Below are 11,732 nucleotides of genomic sequence, written 5' to 3' on the forward strand. Positions count from 1 at the left end.
CTGCTTTTAGACTAGAAACTGTTTCCTTTTTATACAAAGAAGGAAGTATACACGAAATTCCCTTTTCTCACAAACTAACAACACAAAATAAAAAGTGAACCATCACCTCCCTACTACTGAGCCCATTTTACCAAATCCACGGAGATGAGTGGACAATTTGCTGTCTATAATAGTGTTGCCCAGAGTCAGGTTATTGAGGCGTTCAAACACCGTCCCAACTGAAATGATCATGCTGGATCAGCTGTGGCATTGCACGGCTTTCAACCGTGAAGAACCGCATGCCGAGGGCCGCTGTAATTAAAGTGCTTATTGATTAGACTTGATGTGCTTCTGTGTCCCCTGAACCGTGAGCCGGTCACTCTCACAGACATTCAAATCACCTCAGAGCCACGAGACCAATGTCTATGCTAATGCTTATGGTAATCTGTCCCCCAGTTTAAGTCGATTATTGACGCCTTCTCTAAATGGACGGTTGATCCACAATTGAAGCTTTATGAAAGGGTGTCAATGTGAGATTGACACCAGGGTCATGAGGTCAACTCCATTTCAACGCAACCACTTCCTTCTAATGAATTGGGCATTACTTCATTAATTGAAACATTAATTGGAAAGTAAATGACATTTCTCAACTCCAAGTGGGATTTCAGTTTATCCTTTGGTATCGAACGCTAATATACAATATTCACACAGAGACCCAAGAGAATAGGTCAGAGAACCTCATTTGTTGAAGACCAAACTGTCATTGGTCTCATCTAAACAGAGAAAAAAGACAGATGGAGAAAATAAAGAAAATAACATTGTACGAGTTCCACGCTGAGATAAAAGTCAGGCTGAGATCTGGTGACATCCATCTGAACAAGAGAATAACGATGTTTTATGTGTCGGCGCAGAGAGCAAAGCAGAACATCATGCAATAAGTCTAAGAAAGGTCGAAGTATTGATCAGTGTGTATGACTGCTGCACCCCCAACGCTCCTCCAGGTCTCACACTGACCCGCTTTGCTTTGCTCTTTGCCAAAGCACATCCTCGGGCAGCCATTCTCCTTGTCATGTTGATGTGCTTTCATCTTCTAAACTTAAACCCTGACATCTAGCTAACATTCCACCTCGCCGGATGTTTTTAGGCGCTTTTTCTCACTGCAGATGAAAAGAAAGAAGACACTTGTAAAAGATAAAGCAATAATACTCTTCAGTGTTGGATAATGGATAAAATTAAACATTGATCTGTGTGGAGATGATTTCTTATCAAACAGAGAGCAGACACAGCCAGCCGCATTCATCTGATTCTTTAATTACTGGTCTCATTTGCAATATGCCAATCACATTCTATCTTTGCCAGCAGGATCGTGTCATTTGCTTTCAGTCGTGCTAAAGATTAGTATGCCCCTTCCCGGCCTTGGTTTGATATTAAAGGCCCTGGATCTGCACTATTAACGAGGTAACAACCAGAGGTCTTCTTATGTGACTCACATCTGAGTAGATTTAACTTTAAAAATTGTCATCACACTGCTGTTGTTTGAAGCAGGTGGGTTGGGTTTCTGTCTTAGTCATCTAGCGTGCTCTGTGAAAGTTGAGGAAGCGGAAGTGTGTGTGACGATGCTTATTTTAAAAGTTGTTTTGTTGTAGTTTGATTGTGTGTTCAGACATGTGCTTCAGCATGCACACTGGCTTTACAGTAGGATTCTAATTCCCGTTTGGAGTCAATATGGAACGAGGATATGAAAGTCATCATTGATTCTAATTTCCTATGATGCCCCGTTCCACTCTCCTGGTTCATCAGAAGATGGATTCCTATCTCCTACGCTGTCAGACAACTAACAGCCCTGGCTTCTGTCCAGGACAACAGTTAATGCATAAGAAGGGAATGAGTAATTCACTAGAGGTGTTTCTCCTGTAACAAGTTGCCACAAAGACAATCATAGGTCTCAGTCAAAGGTCTGTATTTGGTCAACCATCAAATAGTTGTGTAATAGATACTCTAAAATAGTATACTAAAGTATTGTTGGCACAAAGATGATCTTGTTTCTGGTTAGGGGTAATGGAAAACTGGTTCTTGTTGAGAACTGGTTCCCACTGTTTTAATTCCTAGGAATCATTTGCCATTTTTGTGAATGATTCCCTTATCAATTCCAGTCAGCGCAAATGACACACTTGTTGGGGTCCTGCCCTCATGAGAAAATTACTACGCAGTATTTTCTCCAAAGGACTGTGCCATCTACGCCCTGAAGCGTAGACAATAAAGCATGTTAATATCAGCGCCAGCAGGGACTCCATGTTCCATGATCCTCTGCAGCCGGCAGCAGCTTGATGACGTCATCAAGTGACGCCAAGTCTGACACGCCCCCGGTGGATACCGGCCCCTACAGAGACCGCCCACTGGACGAGTCTATAAAGCCGAGGCGCAGAGCGGAACTCTTTCTCTCCCCTGTCCAGTTCACCAGGTGTAAGGAGACCCCCGCCTCTGCTCCTACCGCTCCGGACGGTGTGTGTGTGAGGCCTAGCTGCTGGGATCAACGGACCAACGCCATCTGATCTGCTCAGCCCCAGACACAGAGGGACACCTTGTGTCTGTTCATTCAAGATTTTTCTTTTTTTTTTCTCTCTCTTTCTCTTTCACTTCTCTAATAGTCCAAAGCAAGCGGTCGACCACGTGACTGCTTAGACGATCTCTTTCTTCCGTACTAAAAATGCCAACGGACAATCTCGAAATAAGCTCCGTTTCTCTTGTTGTTTTAGTATCTAAGTTTGTTTACGCTGTGGCCAGGCCAGACAGACTGTATAGATAGTTAATTTGCCTTTATGATTGATCTGTTGTTATCTTTTCTTGAGCTTTGTAAAGCGATTTGAAGTGTTTTGATCAAGTTTACTGTGAACGTTGCTCACACCGTCAAATACGCGTCCGATCAGCGGCCCATGCCCACTGATTATACGTGTTTTTGGAAGCCAGGCTAAATTCCACACACACACATTCCTAGTTTCGATCCTTTGTTCAACCAAACAACGTATCCGCCATTTTGTTTTTCAAAACTCCCTCCCGTTTGGTAATCAGCCTATCTCTGTCTGATTACATCATCAAGCAACCCCACCTTTGCTTGATTACATCACCATCTCACCCCACCAGTCTGATTGTATTGTTTCTTCACAGTATCATTCCATTGTTTCCTTGCTTGTTGTTTGTTTGATAAAATCAGTTGGTTGACATGCTGATTGGCTAGCGCCTTGGAGGAGCTGAGGTGGTTATATTAGTTAATAAATGTTATTGCCAATTAAGTTTTGTCTCAAGTGAATTTGTCTGTGTTGGATAGAATATGATCGCCGCTCGTTAAAAGAATTTTACGAACTTTAGAAAGATTGATAGAGGTTTGGATTCAATTTTCCCCTGTTAAAAGGGGTGGTGCCCTGAGGCATATCCACGGATATCCTAATTAAGTAATAAATCGGTAAATATTTCCATATTTACAAATTTTATTGATGAATCCTAAGGGTAAGGAAAACTTACAAACTCTTTGTTGGCTAATAACCACAACACACTTATATTTACAAGCTACGTTGCGTAGCTTACAAATTTACTCAACAGGAAACATGGCGCCTAAGCGCACAAACACTCGAATGTTGGGTTATATTCTACAAGAATGAATAAAAACAGAGAAACTTGCAATACTTGCAATGTAGATATTTCCTCAACGGGCGGAGAATATGCAAAATCATTTGTGCACAAAATACTCGATAACTTAAAGTGAATGTCGTGTTTTTTAGCTGCTCTGGTCTGGTGAATTTCAATGCAGCAGCAGCATTAAAATCTGCACATCCTCTCCTGTTGATACTGCAGTTAACTAATCAGCTAACACTGTCTATCATATTAGCATCATTAGCGTTATGTACACACTTCCACACTAGCAGACTCCAGTGAATAAAATCCAACATGTGGTGACATTTTGCCCATTTTGCAAAAGCTACAGCAACACTACACTGAACAATATGATGACTCTGCTTTCACTAGGAGCATTAAGGAGAACATTTGGAAAGATCTTTCCAACCAATACCAGCTCCAGTTGATTATTTATCGTTAATAAACTCACTGTTATAATGCCAGAAACTGTGTACAATTCATTTTTTGCCACCTGTTGAACTACTTGGGAATTGATAAGCAATTGGGTTGATAGAAAGGACAAATGACATTGATATTGATTAATACGTATTAATTCCTACCCCTATTTCTGGTGCAGGTAGGATCTCATCAGGGCTGTCAACCCTGCTTGATTTGGAAATCCTGGCATCTCAGCCCTGCTCTTTGCAGATTCTATTAGTGTCTTTGGTGTTCACTGGAGTAGTGTGCAAACACAGACCTGTTACTGATGGAAAGGCTGTCCAACTGGACCGAACCAATTTAATTAGGGCTGTTGGAAAAATGGTTTCAGTCTACAGCAGTGACACGGTGACTGTGATGTGTGGTGGGGAAAAACAAGTCACAGTCAAAACACAATACGCGATAACTTCAGCATGCAATGCTAGTCCAGCATTGGATGGTCAACCAGAATAAAATGCATTCCAGCCCATTATACTGGACAAGTAATGTATGCTTGGCCACCGGCTAAATCAGAACATAAGCTGGTAATTACCTGCTGGTCTATGCTTATTTTTCAGCAGGAAATAAATCAAGCCAGAAAACAAACCTGATTCTTCACCCTTAAAACATAATATTGCTCATTGATGGTTGTGAGATGTGAGGTGTTCAGAGCTGCTCTTATGTTTAGGATACGGACAAGTTCAAAATGGAAAAAATACCACACAATGCATTAAATTGTTCCTATGCACAAAATACGCACAGATCTAAGTGTGGTTCATAAACGGGATCTGGTGTTTATTTTAGCTGTCATAGATGAATAGGTTCAAAATGTGCTGCATAAAAGTGCATAAAGATCAAGCAAGAGTTCAGTTTTACTCACTTTTTCCTTTCTGGTATCACACCTGAATTTCCTGGGCTTTCATTGACATTTGAGTTTAAGCTTCATCTTTTGGAGAAAAGATCTTCCACAAAATCCTCTATTTAAGTTCCATCTAAGACATTCATTCTTCTTACAATGAACCTAAAATTGTATTTTTTGCATTGTGTATTTGGATGATTATGTAGTTAAGCGTGGCACTGGAACTTGAAGCCATTCCAGCCCACACATTCCTGTGTGTGGAGCCATAAACTTTCAATAATATTTCCTCTCTCCTATTGACTGTGGCCATATTTTAGTGCATTTTCTCTAAATCAATGAATGTCTATTTCAAAAACCATAGAAAACCCACAATGCATTTTACTCATTATGAAAGTGAAAAACTATGACAAAATCAGAAAAGACAGTAGACTTTACATTAAGGTACTGAGGTTTAGTTTACTAACCTTATTCCTCTTTTTTACCCCAACCCAAACTCAAATAACAAATTAACTAATTATTCAGATGGCAATGTAATTCTCCTTTTGTGTTTTCTGGTTGCAGTTTGCATATCTAGGTCAATCAAAAGCTAGTATAAGAGGAGTTCAGTCACTTTGTATGAGAAAATCCCCAAAACAATCATTTTCTGTATCTGTCTTTTTTACTATGTGTATTTGACAGAATCTTGTCCAAAAAGGGTCCTTATCATTCAAAAATGTTTTATTTTGGCTGATCTGGATTGATTTTAAGATAAACTCACTCATTTTTATTTTGAATAAGGTCCATTGCAAATTTTCTTGAATTAGACAGACCATGTAGTTGGGGTTAGGGTAATGGAAAGTGATGACAATCGGTGTGTACAAAAATAACTAGTAATGTTTATGCTTATGTTTATTGCACTGTGGGTGGATGTGTGGTAAAAAGACTCATTTGACACGTTAGGTTGTGTGAGGTGAGCTCATAATTTCCTCCCCCATTGTGTGGCCACAATGTCTATGCTCCATAGTGACAGGGAACGGGTGAGGTGAGGTTAGGGGTTCGCATAGATATAAAAGCAGAGATCAAAACTTGGCATCTCAGAAAGACAGAAACTGTTTGAAGGAGTACCCGTGCCTGCTGTTTGCTCACTCATCATTGACACATCAGCTCAACACTTAATCCTTGAGGGCAAGGTGTTCTTCTGAAGATGAAGTTCAGTCTGATTTTAGCCTCTCTTCTCTGTTTCCATGCACAAACAAACCTAGTCCATTCACGTAAGTATCATATATAAAAAAAAATATTGTGTGATCTTAAAATGTGGCAGGATTGAAATAATGGTGTTCTTTCTCTTTGTCGTTTCAGTAGCGGCACCTGTACATAACTGCCAGTGTGCTTGGTGGTCCAAAACACAGGTCCCTTACACTAAGATTAAGAGTTACAGGATTCAAGAAGAAGGCATTTGTTCCATCAAGGCAGTAGTGTAAGTGTTATCGTGTCATTATTTTTAATAAAGCCATTATTAGATAAATCCTCTTTGAGTAATCCCAAATGATTTAAACTGTTTTTTAAAATTGTTTTCACAACAAATCGGTTATGTCATGTTTTAAACTTTTTTTCCCGTGTTCAAAAATCTACCATTAACTTTATTTATGTAACTAAAGTTTCCACATACATATTTTTAATTGGAACCTAATTTATCCATCCATCCATCCATTTTCATCCACTTATCCGGAGTCGAGTCGTGGGGGCAGTAGCCTAAGGCGAGAGGTCCGGATTTCCCTCTCCCCAGCCACTTGGGCCAGCTCTTCCGAGGGAATCCCAAGGCGTTCCCTGGCCAGATGAGAGACATAGTCCCTCCACCGTGTCCTGGGTCTACCTTTAGGTCTCCTTCTGGTTGGACGTGCCCGGAAAACCTCACCAGGGAGGTGTCCAGGAGGCATCCTGACTAGATGCCCGAGCCACCTCAACTGGCTCTTCTCAGTGACAAAGGGCAGCCTTGGCGGAGTCCAACTCTCACTGGGAACGAGCCCGACTTACTGCTGGCAATGTGTACCAAGCTCTGACACTGGTCATACAGGGACCTAACAGCCCGTATCAGAGGGCCTGGTACCCCACAGGGCCCCCCAAGGGTCAAACGCCTTCTCTAAATCCACAAAACACATGTAGACTGGTTGGGCAAATTCCCACGCACCCTCCAGGACCCCCTAAGGGTATGGAGCTGGTCCAGTGTTCCACGGCCAGGACGAAAACCACATTGCTCCTCCTGAATCTGAGGTTCAACAATCCGACAGACCCTCCTCTCCAGAACCCCTGAATAGACCTTACCAGGAAGGCTCAGGAGTGTGATCCCCCTGTATTTGGAACACACCCTGCGGTCCCCCTTTTTAAATAAGGGGACCACCACCCCAGTCTGCCAGTCCAGTGGGACTGCCGTTGATGTTCACGCGATATTGCAGAGCCGCGTCAGCCAACACAGCCCCACAACATCCAGAGCTTTAAGGAACTCCGGGCAGATTTCATCCACCCCTGCAGCCTTGCCACAGAGGAGCTTTTTAAACACCTCAGTGATCTCAGCACCAGAGATTTGAGAGGCCAACCCAAAGTCCCCAGACTCTGCTTCCTCACTGAAGACATGTTGGTGGGATTGAGGAGGTCTTCCAAGTATTCTGCCCACCAATCCACAACGTCCTGGGTAGAGGTCAGCAGCACACCGTCCCCACTATAGATAGTGTTGATAGTGCACTGCTAACACCCCCCCCCCCCCCCCCTTACCCGGGACACTCTGCCAGACGTTTCCCAGCAGACCCTCACGATACGTTTGGGCCTGCCTGGTCTGACCGGCATCCTCCCCCACCATCTGAGCCAACTCACCACCAGGTAGTGGTCAGTTGACAGCTCCGCCCCTCTCTTCACCCGAGTGTCCAAGACATGCAGCTGCAGGTCAGATGAAACAACAAAGTCAATCATCGAGCTGCGGCATAAGGTATCCTGGTGCCAAGAGCACATATGGACACCTTTATGTCTGAACATGGTGTTCATTATGGACAATCCATGACTGGCACAGAAGTCCAAAAACAAACAAAACACCACTCGAATTCAGATCAGGGGGCCGTTCCTCCCAACCACACCTCTTCAGGTCTCACTGTTGTTGCCCATGTGAGCGTTAAAGTCCCCCAGCAGAACGAGGGAGTCACCTCCAAGGTCTCCAAAAAGGGTGGGTAGTCTGAACTGTAGTTTGGTGCATAAGCACACACCACAGTTAGAACCCGACCCCCCACACGTAGGCGGAGGGAGGCTACCCTCTCATTCACTGGGGTAAACCCCAACATACAGGCACCAAGATAGTGGGCGACTAGTATGCCCAATCCTGCTCGGCACCTCTCAGTGGGAGCAACTCCAGAGTGGTAGAAAGTCCAACTCCTCTCAAGGAAACTGGTACCAGAGCCAGAGCCATGCGTTGAGGTGAGTCCGACTATATCTACTCGGAACCTCTCAACCTCACACACCAAATAAGGCTCCTTCCCCACCAGAGAGGTGACATTCCATGAGCCAATAGCCAGCTTCTGTAGCCGAGGATCAGACTGCCAAGGTCCCCGCCCTCGACTACCACCCGTCACACACTGCATCCGACCCCTTTGGCCCCTCCCACGAGTGGTGAGCCCATGCAAAGGGGAGCCCATAATAAATGTGGCTTTATCTCTAAATAAATGTTACATTAGAACTGTTTAAATATTTGATTTATATTTTGACCTTTAAGCACTTAAATTTTTGATGTATTGCTGAACATCTAAAGAATTAAGAGAACAAATTTAACTTTGAAGTAGTGTAACCCATCATTATAATGTAATTAACAGTTCATGTTGTATTGCAGATTTCAAACTGTGGACAAAAAGAAAATTTGCTCCAACCCAAACAACAAATGGGTGCAACATGTCATGCGGGTGCTGAATGTAAAGACAAAGCCACCACCAACAAAAAGACCAAGTGAGGGAAGATTCACAAAGCCAGACCCAACAACAAAACCATCAACAGAGACAAGACAGCGTGAGAAAGGATGCACAAAGATAGAGCCAACAACCAGACCAACACCTAAGACTAGACCAATTGAGGAAAGATCCACAAAGTTAGATCCAACAACAAAACCAACACCAGAGACTAGAACGATGGAAAAAAGATCCACAAAGGTGGACCCAACGACAAAACCATCTCTGAAAATGACAGAGTGAAAAAATATGCACGAAGCTGGACCCAACAACAAAACCTGCACCAGAAATAACACCTAGAGAAGAAGAAGTCACTAAGGTTGAATCAACAAAAAACCAAAACCAGAGACTAGACCGATGGAAGAAAGATCCACAAAGGTGGACCCATCGACAAAACCTGCACCAGAAATAACACCTAGTGAAGAAGAATCCACTAAGTTTGACCCAACAGCAAAAACATCACCAGAGATCAGGCGGCGTCGGGAGGGATCAGCTGTTGAGATGTCACCAGAAAAAACATCCCCTCTAAGAGGTGGAACTTTAGCAAGACGATGAAAAAAGAGGAATGGAAGACTAAAGAAGTGGCAGAGAAATCGGGGCCGAGAACAATGTCCACACAATAATTTTCAATTAAATGAACCAGTTAATTTAAAATTTTCAAATTTTAATGTTGTTTTTCTATCTTTGTCTTCCAGTGACTCTTAAATTTATCAAGGTCATGGTTATTATAACCACTTATTAAAGACTCAGAACACAAATAACTCAAGCTAATAGACTACAAGTGATGCTATGTCAAATCCCTTCCTGTTCTATTTCTCTATATTCACAGTGTTGACCCTGGAAATCTAACTAGCTGTTCTACCTTGCTGTGCTGACCATGGTGTAGAGAATATCTACGTTAGTGTAGAACACCCGAAGGTCTGTGATTTATTTCATGTACATTTTGTAACAGTTTTTTTATAATGTATGTGTGTGTTGAAAAATAATGTGCATATTTAAGTTACCCCATTTTTTAATAAATTTCTTTTGAGCATGAATTCCTTTTTTGTTTAATATAAATCTGATCTAAATAATCACAATGAGAATTAATGCAGTTGATAATAGTTTAGCTATTGTTACGATTCAGATTGAACCTTTTAAAAATGACGTTCAAAAGCAAAGCCCAGCAGGAAGGAAACCATATTAGACTCGCAGCATTTAAAAGCTACAGTGATGCATTTGTAGATAAATGCAAATGTCAGACGTTCAGATTTTGCAAACAGAAAGTTCTGAAATCAAAAGTAATGTCAACTAGACAAAATACTGTCTAAAACATGTTTAACTACATTTTCCAAACATTGCATTGAGCATCTTGTTTAACAGTGCTTTCCAACTAATGATAGTGTTCTTTTATGCACTTGCAAATACAATAAAAACAATATTTCTTTTTAGGAGATAATTATTATTGCTGATTTAGAATTTTCTCTTTTATTTTGTGGCAGTTTTAGCTCACATTTTTCTTTTTTTGCAGCCTGATCTTTATTTAGTAGTAACACTGTTGCCTTGCAGCCTTAAACTGCCAACATTGATTTTTGTTTAAGAAAGATAGTCTGATTGGTCAAAGTCCCATTAGTCATCACACACTGGTGAAATTCATCTCTGCATTTGACCCATCCCCATGGGGAGTGTTTAGGTGCAGCAGTGGCTGCGCTCAGGAACTATTTGGAGTTTTAACCCACAATCCAACCCCTTGAAACTGAGTGTCAAGCAGGGAGGCATTGGGTCTCATTGTTAAAGTCTTTGGTATGACCCGACCGGGATTTGAACGCCGGTCTTCCAGTCCCAGGGCAGACACCCGGCCATGATAAACTTGTTTTTTCTTGTGTCCAACCCAAAAGAAGTCTGAGCAATGTAAACAGAATTTTTATTAATCCTTAGTGATTATTATGTGTAATTACAATGAAAAGTGAAAGCTGAATTTTATGTAGAGAGCTATGTAAAACCAGCCTATTTTTATACTACATCTCTTCTTATTTAGTTTAGCAAACCAAAAACCACATAAACAAAGCTAAAGGTGTTAAAAGATGTCAGCATGTTCAACATATCTGCGAGGATAGGTCATGAGCTTGTCTTTATTTGAAACGGTGGGTCATTTCTCCTACATCAAATACCACTTCCTGACTACCAAGGTGTGCAAACTTTTATCAGTGTGTTTCTATTTCTGATGGTCAAATTCAGCAGAATTGCTTCCTGTCTTTCTCAGAATGTTAAAATGTTTTTAGTAAACCTTTCTGCTAACATGTAAATCAGAAAGATGTTTCTCCTGTAACGTTACCACAAAACTGCAGTCATAGGTGTGATTATTCTATCAACAATCAAATAGCCATGTTGGCATCATTGGCATGAATGTGACCTTGTCTCTTGTCCAGGTCTGGTCATCAGGGTTGTCTACCCCTTTTTATTTGGGGTCTCTACTTTTGCAGATGTGTTATTACGGTATTATTATTATTATTATTATCTACAAGAACTCTCAGACGACTTACACCTACTTCACATTGGAAGCATCTACGAGCAGAAAGGTTTACTTGCGACAATTGCTGCACTCCAGTGCACATCAGGAGAGTCTAAGCTGCGACGTGGCTTCTCTGTTGTGCTCCTTGCTTGACTCACAAGATCACCAAATCCCTCAAGACTTCCACAATCCTCCTCACTTAACTCACAAGATCACAAAATCTCTCCATTTTATGCCGTCCGCCATGAACCCTCCCACTGTCCTATTGGGCGATTCCGCCAGGAAAGTTGACCATTGAGCAGGGTTGATGGTTTATCGCTTGAGGTCCATGTGGCAGGGGTGAAGTGGTACTCACTCC

General features: G+C 41.9%; 1 non-coding gene across 1 annotated transcript; it reads left to right on the forward strand.

Moving 5' to 3' along the window:
- The first annotated feature begins 5,183 nt into the window (after positions 1 to 5,183).
- Positions 5,184 to 11,619, forward strand: LOC107384458 (uncharacterized). Its single transcript, XR_011521910.1, has 3 exons — positions 5,184 to 6,174; positions 6,263 to 6,380; positions 8,772 to 11,619. It is a non-coding gene; the product is annotated as an uncharacterized protein (transcript).
- The last annotated feature ends 113 nt before the right edge of the window (positions 11,620 to 11,732 follow it).

The sequence above is a fragment of the Nothobranchius furzeri genome, chromosome 11, assembly GCF_043380555.1.
Source record: "Nothobranchius furzeri strain GRZ-AD chromosome 11, NfurGRZ-RIMD1, whole genome shotgun sequence".
Taxonomy (NCBI): Eukaryota; Metazoa; Chordata; class Actinopteri; order Cyprinodontiformes; family Nothobranchiidae; genus Nothobranchius; species Nothobranchius furzeri.